This window comes from Equus caballus, chromosome 9 (genome assembly GCF_041296265.1).
Source record: "Equus caballus isolate H_3958 breed thoroughbred chromosome 9, TB-T2T, whole genome shotgun sequence".
NCBI classification, from domain to species: Eukaryota; Metazoa; Chordata; class Mammalia; order Perissodactyla; family Equidae; genus Equus; species Equus caballus.
Genome location: NC_091692.1, coordinates 50,817,989 through 50,830,575, shown reverse-complemented (window position 1 = coordinate 50,830,575; position 12,587 = coordinate 50,817,989).

Genomic DNA, 12,587 nt, shown 5'->3' with positions numbered 1-12,587 from the left:
CTCAAGCACTTTCAGTTGAGGGGTCAGGGATATAAAGCAATCACAGTAGAGGGTAAAAGCCATGCTCGTGGTTTGTAAAAGGTAGAGTGTTGTCACAAAAGTAGACAACTGAGTTCCTCCCAAGAAGAAGAGATCAGAGTCTAATCAAGGAAATCCTTCCCCCACCCCCATCAGGTTAGAGGACTTCAAAACATCTACTAGAGTAGAGGTTAATACTGCAGCCCATGGGCACATGGCCCATTTTGTAAATAAAGCTTTATTGGAACACAGCCGTGTTTTGTGTATTCTCTATGGCTGCCTCCAAACTACAGTGGCATAATTGAGTAATTGCAGCAGAGACTATATGGCCTGTAAACCTAAAACATTTACTATTTGACTATTTAACAAAAGTTCACTGATCCCTGATATAGAAGAGCCATAAATCCTATGGATCAATGACTGTTGCATCTTTCATTTTACACTTTTCTGAATGGGAGAGATTATTGAAGCTATTTTGTTCTTGTTTTACCATTGTATATCGAGTACATGAGATTGAGGGGGTGGCACTTGCAGATAACTTGCCTTTCTAATTTATAAAATATGGGACCATGATGGAGAGAAGAGCATCACCCAGAGATCCTAGACTTTGAACTGTGTGAAGTAACTGGATGGCACTTTGTGTCATCTCCCTTGTGAGAGGAAGAATGACCTTTGGTGTCCAGAAATGTAGATTGTGGTATAAATAATACTATGTATCAACCAAATGTTATTTCCTGCCCTCCTGACCTTGTAGCTAGACTTCATTCCTACCTCCTTTGCAGTTAGGTGGGGACATGGGACTGAGTTCTAAATAAGGGAACGTAAGTGGAAGCCATATACACCTCTTCCAGGCCCAGCACCTAGAAAATATTATACCTCTTCCACAATTCTTCACGTGCTCTTTCTTTTTCTATCGTCTGGATAAAGCAAAGGAAGATAGAGGACTGGAATACATCAGTTAAATGATGAAAGCAACCTTGGGACCCCGAAAGACTTTGTGGAGCACAGTCTCCAATGACCCACATTGAACTATAATATGAGTGATCAATACATACTTAGTCAATAAATGTTTATTGAGTCAAGCCTTTGAAATTTTGGGATTGTTTGTTAGAGGAATTATCTACCCTTGACAAATAGAGCACTGTTAGAAACTGTGTTTGGACATTAGGATGAATAATACATGGACCTGTCCTTCAAGGAGCTTACAATACAATGGGAGAGAGACCACACACAAAACAACAACAGTTGTTAAACGTTGTAAGTGCAAAGATAATACACTTGACACTATGACAAAGACAATTGACCCAGTATTGAGGAGTTAAGGAAGACTCCTTAGTAGAGGTAATGCCCAAGCTTGACCTTGAGAAAGAAAGGCATTAAGGCAAAAAGACAACAAAAGCAAAGATGCAGAGGCAAGAAACAATGATGTGTTTGCTCAGTGGACTTCAAGCAGAAAGGCCTTGATGAGTATCAATTTTAAGGTGGGGAAAGGCAGGGGAGAAGGTCAGAGCAAGGTCATGATGAATGTGTGTGTTGGGGAAAGAGGAGGGTGACAGAACAGCTCCTATAGTTTATAATCCCTTGAACTTCTGGGATTTGTCTCGGATTGTGCAGATGCTGCTGATGCCCTGGAAATAAGTCAGTCTGCTCAAGTCTCCTGACCTCACTAGCTATTGCTCAGGTCCCAACTCACAGCTCTTCCTTTTCTCTCACCCAACAGGCAGACTCTGTGAATTGCTGACTACTTTCACGTGTCTAAAGGGATGAAAACTTTAAAAGTCCATTTCTAAGGTTCCCCTGGAGGAGGTTCCTGATGTGAATTAGAGTCTGCCAATCAGATGCACTCATGCAGGATTTTGATTTGAAACTTAGTTATCTGTGAAGAGAGACAGGTGCAGGGCTTCCTGGCAGAGTTGGCATAGTTCTAGAGCAGGCGGCAGGAACTTTCCAATCCTGAACTCTCTGATCTTGATGGAGTCAGCAGCTCAAATATCAGCCCAATTGTGTGGTGTGGTTTCAGATATTCCTGGAAGCTTGGCTAACAGTCCATCTCTTCAGGCCACCTAATAATTTTGAGTTATTTATGTCTCTTAATAAATCCACCTCAGCTTAAACATGCTGAACTAAAGTCCACTGTCTGCAACTAAGAACCTTAGCCAGTATACTCACAAAAGAAGTTACCAGCACATATGAAACTGGCACCGTGCTTTTGTGAAAAACAGTTTATTCATTCTACTAACAATTATTGGGGCCTTATTATGTGCTGGGTACTGTGTACCATCTTTAGTACTTTCATAATTTTATTATTCATTTAATAATAATTATAACGATACTTAAATTATGGAATATACTGTATGAGGGTCAAATAAAAAAGAACATACTAAGCACTTTTAAATGTAAAGCACAATTACAGTCATTCAATTGCTAGCTGTCATATTTATGATACTTAAAGGAGTATATAAAAATGAAACCTTTCTTAAAAAGGATTGGGTTATCAAGTAGGTTTCCTGTCACCAGAGATGTTCAGAACCGAACAGTAATTTAACATGGATATTACATAAGAGATTCCAGCATTGCAGCGAAATTTAATTAGATAATACTTTAAGAATCTCTGCTTATTGAAGTAGGGAAGCCATATTTCAGACCCTGCATCATAACATCAAAACAAAGCAACAACAATTTGCACATAGACTTTCCCCAAGGTTCTCAATCTCCTTTATATATGCATTTGGAGTTAGTGTGTGGTTCATTTCAGTAAACAGATGTTGCTTAAAGGGTTCCTTTATCCATTTGTTCCTAGTTATTCCTGCCCTAATATGGCATTCCATTTCCTTACATGGCAAGCATTTTCTCCCTGGTGCCACCTCCACCTCCCCCACACCAGAGGACTGTGGTAGAGCAGTCAACAGCTAATTTGATGTACCATGAGTGGTCCTCATTTGGACACTCTGTTCTATATTTTCATCTCCTCCAGATGGCTGAGCCCATCTTCACTGGTAATTATAATACCAGACTATAGCTGAAGAGAAATCCACAGCTTTGCAAACCTGCATCTCAAATCGGACTCCTTATATGCTATGTCATTAGTTACAGCCCATTGATTGTGTTGTGATACAAGAATGGTTTGATGTATCTCCCATTGGAGGAAAAATGAGTATCAGCAAAGAGAGTTACCTGTTCCTAACTTATTTGTATAGTCAGTTTATCTAATCCTAGGTAGCTACAATTTGAGCATTTTGATGTCCAGGGATCACAAAAGGCAAACAACAGCAAGCTGAATGAAGAAATGTTCCTGGTGAACTATGGGTGCTGTTTGTCTAATGAACCATTCACATAATTATCAAGGTCATTTTTAAAGCTCCTTTCTTTCGGAGCTTGCTGCCCACGTGAGATCAAATCTGGTCCCTTTGGCTGGTACCAGGTATGGAAATGTGCCCCAGAAAAACTAACAGAAAGAGCAGGAAATCACTGATCTGTGCGGTCAGGACCTAGAAGAGTATAGCTTTGTCCTAATGAAAACCAGGCACTGGGCCAACAATTTTTATATTTGGTTTTCATGAGAATTTGTCTGTGGGGGAGCTCTGAGTGTTTTTAGTGCAATAACAAGCTTGTGTTCTCTGAGCCAATTAGTATGTAATTAGATGTCGGCTAACGAGGAGGATAAAAAGCGGAGCTGACGAAGAGAGCAGGTGTGGGTGTGACTCTTATGTATGCAGGTGGCAAAACGGCATGTTGAGAATTAAACTGAATTTCTAAAACCCAATAATTTGTTCCATGCTATTAGTACATGCAGCACAAGCCTTTCTGCAGCTTTTTCACATCTCTATTGAAATATGTTTTTATCGCTCTTTGCAAAATAAGATTGTGTTCAGCACGTTTATGTTAACACTTTCCCACTGAATCTGTAGAAGTTTAAAATCAAGCTTGATGGTATTTAGCAAGTACTGAGTTTCCTATTAGAAGAATAAAAGGAAATCAATTGTTTCTTCTTCCACTGAAAGTATATGTAGGCTATTTCTTTAGAGTCTACTCTGTGCCAGGCACCAGCAGACTGAAAACAGATTCTGCCTCATGGAGCTTATATTTCAAAGTGGAGAGACAGGTAATAAACAACATACATATATAGGGAAAGTATACCATATTTTAGGAGGTGATAAAAAAGGTTTGGGAGAGACAAAGGGTTGAACAGACTCCACAAAATATCGAGGGAGGGTGCACATTTCAAAAGGGAAGTGAGGGTACAACTCATTGAGAAGATAAGATTTGAGCAAAGACTTGAAGGAGCTATGGAAGGAAAAGTTTGGGTAAACGAGGTAGGACCTGACACAAATAAGGAATCTCATGTGCCCAAGAAGACTGATGATTCAGTAAGAGGCCACGTCAGAAAAAAGAAAATCACTATTATTTAGGCTCTTCAGTGAACTTACTCTGCACTGTTTCTTCTGTTAACTTGTTCTTGTCTCTTTAAACCAGATTAGTTTAGGAATTAGGAATTATTAGTTTAGGAATTCGATTAATTAGGAAGATATTTTTCATGGCTATACTGACTTTTTTTACCGTCCTTCAGAGAGATATTTTAAGTGAAAACATCCAATAGAGTGTAAAATTCTTTAAAAAACGTAAGGTGCTACTTTACTGTTAATCTTTAGTGTAAAAAGAATTCTAAATGGATGATGAATGTTGTTGTTCTTTTTCTCCAGGCAAGAAAGGTAATCATTTGATTTTTCAGTTAACCTGATGAGTTTTTGTAGTTGTAAAGAGCTCTATAATTAAGGTAAGCCCCAGATGATGAGCAAATTCTGATATTTTGGGTCTGCTATTCAGCAGAATGAGTGAGGCATTGTCTCCACTTCCCAGCAAGGGACCTCTCACATTTGCCTATGTCAAATGATACACCAATGGCAGGAAACAGAACAAAATCAAACCCCTTTATTCATAGGTTCTCTGCATATTACCACCTCTCTGTTATATTCATGAATTATCAAGAAAACCACATTACCAAGAGACGTTTGTTTTTGCTGTCCTGTGTCCCTGGCAACCTGATAATCTGAAATTAATATCCTTTCATTATTTATACAACATTTGGCAAGAGTGGGGTAGGCACCAGTAACGAGTATTTATGTTTTGGTTTTAATTTCTACTCAAGAGTGCTTCTTTATTGGGAAGGGAATCAATTTACACACCTCCAATTATGTAAGGAATTGCATGTGAAAATATGGCTTAATTGACATCATAGATTCAATTATTCCAATCATGTTTAATCCTTTCTATAAACTAGCTCTGGAGCAGTAGCCCTGCTGAGCTGCTTCTTAAACGTACTTACTGTGAATACCCTTTTCAATCCAACTTTGCTCTTTCATAAGTTTCTGCTAATTTATTGACTTCTCTCAATCATCACAGTTAACCGCAGGTGCACATTTAATTTTTGAGCAGCTGGCCTTAATTTTAATATTGTCCTTTGTGTATGAAGGTGATCCCACTGATCAACCAGCCTTGGGGCAAATATTTCGATTTTTTTCTCCAGTAACGGGTGTAGACTTGTTCTGGTATACATATGCACCTGCTAGGTAAAGCTGAGGCCTTGAATCAGAGTCATGATGATTGGCCTCACTGGGGCATTGGTCACCCCACTCAATCATGCAATTGTTAGCACCGTGGGCTAATCTGCTGCAGTAATGGTTACAGATGTGTTTTGGACTTAAGTTAAAGCTGACCTTCGTAAAGCGTAACAGGCACTGTGCTAAGCACCAGATATAGACCATTTTCTGAACTCTAACAATCCGATGAAACAGATAGTCTTTATCTCTATTTGGAGTGAGAAAATAGAGGCTTAAGGGGATTAAGTAATTTGTCCAAAGTGACGATGAGAGTATGTAGAGGACTCAGGATATGAACCCAATATTACTATAGAGTCCTAATTTTTAACCTCTGCACTAAATTGTCTCTTTTACTGATGACATACATAAATTTTAGCCCATACTCCATACTCTAGCCCTATAATAATCAGAAATAAGCTAAGCCATCTACACTAGAACTGAAACGTGGGATCGCCTTGGTCAAGTTAAGGAGGTCCATCCTTGATCAGGAGAATCCTCAAAGCATCAGATCAAACTCCCTCCTGAGAGATAGATAGCCATAGAGAACTAGGCCATCATGTAGTAAATTTTCCTAATATTTAAGATATTTTCTATAAAAAAAGATTCACTAAGAATCCGATTTACCAAATGGCCATGAGGGCACCATTCCATCAACTAGTGCTTCAGTGAGCTGACCAACTGAGTTCTTACACCTCAGAAGCAGGTTGCTTGGTGAAATCCAGCTTATTGAGTCTATCAAATCCTGGTTTAGAGTGTGTACCCAATGGAAGCAAAATGACCCCAATTTCAAAGATAAGCTTGTTGTAACTTGGACAACTTAGAGTATAGGTTATACTGATATTCAATAAATAAAAATATATCAGGATAGCCTAGACATTCCTTGCAATTTGGGTGGAAAATTATTTTCCCCAGTTAGAAAAATTTAGAATATATATATAGAACATAATATATTTTAAATGAAAAACAGAAAACAAAATTCAGAAATTCGTTCTTTCTTCAGCTTTGAAGGGTTTAAGCTTCTATCAGAGAAAAATGAAAACTTTCTGAACTTGAGAGGGGAAAATGATCCTTCAAGAGCCATAAAAGTAAAATGCAAATTAATTTTAGTTTTAAAAAAGCAAGGTATGAAACATTTTTCAAAATTTATTTTCATTTTATTTATTTAATTTATTTTTATTTTTTGGGTTTTTTTGTTTTTTTACTTTGAGCAGGAAACAAAAATCATCATTAATTAATTACAAGTGGTAAGAAATTTTATAGGAAGTAGAAAATATTATCCTTACATTTAGGCCTGAGGTCAGCTCTCAAGTTTAACACTTACTGGCTGTGTTACTTTATGCAAGTTAGCTAACTCTCTAAGTCTCAAAAAAATTTTTCCAGTTTTATCGAGATATAATTGACATATAACATTGTACTAGTTTAAGGTGTACAACATAATGATTTGATATATGTATATATTGTGAAATGATTACCACAATAAATTTAGCTAACATTTAACACCTCACAGTTACACAGTTTTTACATATATGTAAAGTAGGATACTCACTCATAGAGTCTTGAGATGACTAAATTATGTTATATTATGTGTGTAAAGGGATCAGCACAGTGTATCATATAGCAAGTGCTCAATAAGTGTTAATTACAATCATTTTTCTATCTCAATTCTCTATTTCAGCCAATGAAAGCGGAAGTCAATAGAAAGAAGGAGAAAGTAGAGGAGACAGAATTAGAGGAAGAGATAAAGGCAATTTTAATCTCAAGGGCTCTTAGAAAAATACAGAAAGCAAAAGGAAAACAATGACTTATTTTTATATAAACATTATCTTGGTGTTTTTCAAAGTTTTCTTAAAAAAGAAGGTTAATCCATTTAATAATATAGTACCCCAAATTCACAAAGGGAGCTAAACATTCACAAAAATGAGTAAGAAAAGTATCTCAATTGCTTCTTGAACAATGGAAGCATAAGACGTCCTGAAGTCTTTTTCTCTTAATTTTCAAGAGAAAAACCCTAAATTTTCATTTTCAAGAATATAACAGGGAAAACTTTTTTGCTTTCATTGAACACTATCCACATAATGCAGTCTTTTAAGACGCTATTGTTAAATCATTTTAAGCCATGTTTTGTTTTCCCACAACTCTAAGACTAAATAAAGCTATCACCTCTTGGACTTTTCTTACCATGTCACCATCTGAGTAACAGATAAAGCCATATTTCTAAACATTGCTTCATTACTGAGGAGCTAATATTTGATCGTGGCAAAAGTCACTCCATTTCTTCTCTGTGTTTTAGCTTTCTAGGATCATATTGGGGTTTAATAATGCCTTTGGCTTTGGGGTTGGGGTTTTTTGATGTGATCAGATAGTAATTTATATTCTCAGAAAACTGGAATGGGACTATCCTATGGGGAAAAAAATGGAATAATATGAAAACTTCTAAACCAGAAGAGCTCAGAATAATTGATATTTTCTCTCTACCTCCTGCCTCCACTCCCTATCCACCCATACCCATTTCACCAATAAGTACTGATGTGTTATAAATATCAAAGATAGAAAATCTTCCAAGAACGCTAATTATTTGAACATTGCTTCTGTGATCTCAGCCGCTGAGCCGTTGCCCAACCTTAGTAGGGCAAGAAAGAGACCCTTGCTCTTGAACTTTTCACGCTAAATACATTCTTCTTTCTCCCTATGTTAGCACACGCAGAAAGATTGAGACTGTAAACATCTGAACCTCTTCCTTCTGTCACTTAGCTGGGCCACAATTGATGGGTGGTAGCTAAGATGAGTAACCTAGAACTTTGGAATGGGTCTTGTTGCTCATTATGTAGTAAGTAGTGCCCAGGATACCCTACAGGTGTGGAAAGACCTAATATGACTAAATTACAAATGCTCACTCTCGATGAGACATTTGCAGGTTAGTGTATTATTTCTACTTCAAAGAGTTACTCTTGACTTACGTCACGATTTTCACAATGAGGAAACAGCAACAAATAACTTGAGCTAATGGAAGCAAGGGTATGTTGTGTGTATGCACTCTCTGATCCTAGTTTTTTTCTTGTATTCTTTGAAACTATTATATCATATCATTTTTCTAGTCACAAGAAGTATTGGAATGGGAGAAGAATTCAAGTGAAATGCTGTAAGTCTTTTATAATAATAACTTCATTGGATCATATTCAAAAATCACAGAGGAGAGACATTTAAAATGTCAAATTGAGTGGCAGTACTGTCAGGGTCATGGCAGCAAACAGGGCGCTCAGCTGGAGTTTTGAAGAGACTTTAATGGTCTGTGTGCATAGACATGGGTGAGACTAAGGGCATCAACAGGCAGTAGAGCACCAGAGCACCCAGAGACTCAGAACCTACTACCACTCTATGACCTGAGAAGGCACAGAGAGAACATGATGCCTCTATAGCCCAATCAGAGTTGGAGCCCAGCAAGGATCTTATGGCGAGATCAGCCACTGCCAGAGCCCCGAAGTTGAGGAAGGGAGAGAGCAGGGAAAGAAATCTTTTGACCTATCTCTGTCCCACTCTTAGGTCCCCACCCCATGTCTTCCATTGGTAGGTCCAACCAAAGCCAGAGCACAAAGGGGCTCAGTGTAGTTGGTGAGAGTCAAATTCCCAGGGCAAAGAGAAAGGTGGAGAAGGGCTGATAGGATCAAAGATGGATAGTACAAAGTCTGGAATAATCTCATAACCCCTCAGTGCTGGCAAGCCATAATGTTTGCTTTTGGTCCTTCTCAACATTTTTAACCACTTGGGTAAAGAAATAATGCCAGAGTATCAGATCCGTGAATAGCAAAAAGCAGAAATCTGTGATGAATCAACAAGTCTAGAAGCAAAATTGCCTTGACAGACAGAAACAAAGAAAATGAAATTAACCAGGAAAATTGGATAAGTTCCCCCACTTAGGACGATTTTTGCAAGAGAACGAGGAGAGGTGGGAAAAGTGTTTGATGGGAGTTCATGTCCTAAAAGACATCAATATCAATCGATGGTGGCTCATAATTGCTTAGAAAACGAATGCAATCTGAGGTTGCACTTTCAGCTGCTGCTAGACATCTCCAGCTGCTTATCCCATCCATCCCTCAAACCCAGCTTGCCAAAGCCTGATCTTGTTATCTTCCCATTTTCCTCTAATACTGTTTGGAGTCCTGTGTTCTTCCTTTGGTTAATGGAATATTGTCCACAGAGTATCTCAAGCTAGGAGCCTTGGAATTATCTTCTGTTTCTCCTTTACATCCCATGTTTAATGCATTGATAAATCATGTTGATTCTATCTCAAAACATTGCTTGAATACCCTGTTCCTTTCTACTGTTCCTGCCTTTTCCAGGCCCCACTATTTCCAGTCTCTTTACTTCTACCACAGCCTCTTCATTTTCCTGACTTTAGTCCATTCTCCCTGCAACTGGCAGAGTTACATTCAAATAAACAAATGGGCATTTGTCAGTCCTTACTTAGAAAAATTCTCTGCTCTCATTGTGACATATAGGATTAAGGGTGGACTCCTTACTTAGTTATATAAGACATGTTCCAGCCTCATTTCCATATAGGACTTCTCTCCTACCACACAGACATACCTTCCAGGCACTAAGAAGTGTTCTTTTGCAAGTACATTAAGCTCTTGTGCTTTTGTGTTTACTTAGTCCTTCTTCCTGCAGTGCTTCTCATCCTCTGCCATTCTTCTCCCAATAAACTTCTACTCAACCTTCAAGATATCTCCCAAACATCTACCTCTGATTTTCTTCTAGAAGGGGTGCACTCACAGTTTTTTGCTCTAACCTCTGCATTAACACTTGCTTAGCCGGTTTTCTGTCTGTGTGTATCCTTCCACCACCACTTCTAATTCATCTTTATTGTTCTAGCACTCTGTAAAATGTCTGTCACATAGAAGATATTCAACTAAATCATCATTAAATTATTAATGCATTAATTAATTAAGGTATATTTTGTAGAGTATAGAATATAATGATCTTACTATACTTTACATTGATCAGGTTATGTATAGAGCATTTTGCTTGCTTTGGCCATTTCATTTTAAGAGATACACAGCCAAACTAGATTACAATCATTAGAGGCCAGATGACACAAAGACTATATCATACATTGTCCTTCAATCGTTATTTCTCTGAAATAGGAACAAGATCATTTATTTTGTAGACACTTCATATTCCTAAGCATATAACAATATCAGGACAAAAATAGTCCTTATGTTACGAAGTTTAAATAGTAGAGAAAATGCATGCAAAGTGTTTACGTGCCTCACAGAATAAATATTCAGTAAATCTATATATTTTTATTATTATTGGGGTTTTATTAGTAAGATATAACAAGATTAAAATAGTATATCTTTGCCTATAATGTCACCTCTACCAACTTACAAAATAGGAGTCCTGCATAAGACACATGTACCTGTGTATATTATTAACTCTTGGGCTAAAAACAGTACTTTTTGCTCAAACGGATCAGGAGCAGACAGGTCTAATGTTATTCATTCTCTCTGCTTTCTGGTTGGACCACTCCCAAACCACCCCAGATATTATGGTTTACGTCTATCCTGATCAAACTTCTTTTAATTGCAAGATAGAGAAACACACTCAGCATAGCACTACAATTAATGGAATGTAATTGGGAGGATGTCAGGGCTTTCCTTGAAATGAGAGGTCAAGAAGGACAATGAGGTTTCACAGGAACTGGTAACTCTTTGTTCTCCATAGCGCCATGGTCATTTGTTCTTGTATTTCTGATTGCATCAGTGGATTTTTTCAGACCCCATGGCTCTAGCTACTTTTCATGCCACAAGATGGAAAATGACACCTATCTCCATAGAGTTGGATTGCTTCCCAGCCCAGTGTGCCAGGTAACAGATGGGGCTCTCTGAATTCCAATGGCACATTCCTAGGAATGAAAACTGATTGGTCTTGTTTGAATCAGTTGTCTCTCAATGACCAGTCTGCTATGACCAATCTTCTATGGCCAAGAAAGAGAACAAAACACTCTGAAGGCACACATCCTTGACATGAGGAGCGTAATTTTCATAGAAAAGATGTATGGGATGGCTAGACTTCTCAGATCTGTGGGCTTCACAATGCAATTGCCCATGATCCCCAAGGCAGGAAAATAAAAGAAGTTTAATCTGATTCTTTAAAAAAAAATGCATGCATAAGGCATTCTTACTCAGGGCTAAATTAAACACTTTCTGTTATTGTTCAATAACCTAAATTCTTTTTGTATTCATAGTGCACATAAAATTGCCTGGTCATGTTAACCCTGCATAATAACCTTTCAAATAAGATTACCAGTTTCACTTTAGCAAGAGACTCTGGAAAATTATTTCTATTTCAATTTCCAAATGTTTAAAGATAATGAATAGTAAAGGTACACAAATTTGGCCATCCTAAGTACCTCTCTCGAGATTTCTGGGCCAGAGAGGTCATTTGTTGATATCTGGGAAGGGAATGGCACTCTGAGAAAATTGCCTTTCCGTGTGGAAGAGGCCATAAGTTATATCCAGAGAGAGTCTAGCTCAGTCACCAAGAAAGGGAAAAGATAAACAGAATTGGACTCTAAACAGATAGGACAGTGATCTTCTTTCTGGTGATTAGATCTGATGCTGTGTGAGAGAAATGCTGATAGTGTAGGGCAGGGGATAAAAATGATGTATTTGATCCAAAGTACACTAGAGTGATATAGAGTCAGGGAACCAGATAGGACTAATACATCAAAGAGGTTGTCCTCACATAAAGATAGAAAATGTCTTAATATTCTGGCAATAGGCACGATTAAGACAGTTCCTTCAGAAAATAAAAGTCATTATTTGCTCAGAAAAAAGTACAAGACTTATAGCATGAAAAACATAGTAAAGCAAGAAAAGACTCTCCTGGAACAGTGGAAGAGCCAGCTTGAGGTACAGGAGGCATCTGCAAGGTCCAGGAAGGACAGCCTAAAGGCAATAATATACCCACAGG